The sequence below is a fragment of the Hylobates moloch genome, unplaced genomic scaffold (assembly GCF_009828535.3).
Source record: "Hylobates moloch isolate HMO894 unplaced genomic scaffold, HMol_V3 SCAFFOLD_13547, whole genome shotgun sequence".
Taxonomy (NCBI): domain Eukaryota; kingdom Metazoa; phylum Chordata; class Mammalia; order Primates; family Hylobatidae; genus Hylobates; species Hylobates moloch.
In genome coordinates this window covers 1-1564 of record NW_026665822.1, presented here as the reverse complement: position 1 = coordinate 1564, position 1564 = coordinate 1, and the positions used below count along the sequence as shown (strand labels likewise).

At 61.2% G+C, this 1564-nt stretch overlaps 1 pseudogene; it reads right to left on the bottom strand.

The window, feature by feature from the left end:
- Nucleotides 1–9: 9 nt before the first annotated feature.
- LOC116465892 (uncharacterized) lies at nt 10–945 on the bottom strand (annotated as a pseudogene).
- Between the last annotated feature and the right edge of the window lie 619 nt (nt 946–1564).

Below are 1564 nucleotides of genomic sequence, written 5' to 3'. Positions count from 1 at the left end.
CCCCTCTACCGCCGCGGCTTTTTCCCGCCGCGGCTTTTTGCCCCCGCCGCCGCAGCTTTTTGCCCCCGCCGCCGGGGATTTTGGCTGCCGTGACTTTTCGCGACTATTCGCCCCCCACCGCTGCGGCTTTTCCCGGCTTTTTGCCCCCCTCACCGCAGCGGCTTTTTGCCCCCGCCGCCGCCGCTTTTCCTGGCTTTTTGCCTCCCTCTCTCGCGGCTTGTCCCCCCGCCGCGGCTTTTTGCCCCCGGCGCCGCGGCTGTGAGGGCGGGAGCGGCAGACTTGGCTGCCAACTCTACCAGCATCCTGGCTCGGGCAGCGCCGAGGGGCGCTCCTGCTCCAGCTCTCCCAGCTCCCGGGTTCCTCCCCTAGGCGCCCCCGCCCCGGGCTCCCTGCCTCGGCCGCTGCTGCCTGCATAGAGCGGCGCAGCGAGGGGCGGCGATGGGAGAGTAGAAGGAGGGAGGTGGCGGGGGTGAAGCGGCGGCCACGGAGGGAGGCTCAGGGGCCTCGGCCAGCCCGGCGCTGCAGCAGTGCGGGCAGCTCCAGAAGCTCATCGGCATCTCCATGGGCAGCCTGCGCGGGCTGCGCACCAAGTGCGCTGTGTCCAAGGACCTCACCCAGCAGGAGATACCGACCCTGGAGGTAAGGGGGTCGGGGACCCGGGCTGGGTTCCAGGAGCGGCCTGGACACCTCCCTCCTGGCCCCAGTTCACTCCTGGCCCAGTTGCATCCTTGAGCCCGCGTCGCCCCTTTGGAGGCTTTCCCTCCCTCCTGCACTCGCTTTTGCGGCAGCTGGAGGACCCGGGGAGCAGCCCTCACCTTGGGCAGGATTTGTGGGGCGGGTGAGTGGTGGGAACTTGGATGGAGGCTCTAGGGGCCCGTGGGCGGGTTGGGCTGCGTGCTGACATCCCCTTACCCCCCGAATTTCCATCTGGTCCAGCCCTCTCATCTTGTAGGTGAGGAAACGGAAGGCCTGAGGGAGAACTGACTTGCCAGGAACCCCTCTTAAGGAGAATTAACAAAGATTGGTTATTAAACGAGCACTGAGTTGGGAGTCATACCTGGAGGCCCACACCCTTGGTTAAGACATTATACCACCTTAAGTCTGGCCTGTTGACTGAGGGTGAGCCACTCCATCCTCAGGATTGTGGGGTCTGATTGTGGGGTCTTGACCTCAAGGGGTTTTCTGCAGGAAGAAGCAAATGGGTTTGCTTTCCTAGCTCTGTCCAGTACCTTAGGGACCCTGAGGACTGGAGAGATTCTTGGAGAGCCATCTGGTGTATGTCATGGGTGGGCCTTTCTTGAAGGTCAGTCTGCCCAGTGGGCTGGCTCAGCCCAAATGAACTGTCTTGAATCTTTGGAGTTGTCTGTGTACTTTTAAGGGCTTCTCATCCTTGCAACAAAAGATTCCCTGGAAATTAGATGGGAAAACCTTAACTTTTGTGGGGCCTTGTATTTGTCTTAAAAGTTCATGCACATGGCCAGGTGTGGTGGCTCACACCTGTTATCCTGTCCTGGATCCCTTGAGTCAAGTACTTTGAGACCAACCTGGACAATATAGTGAGACC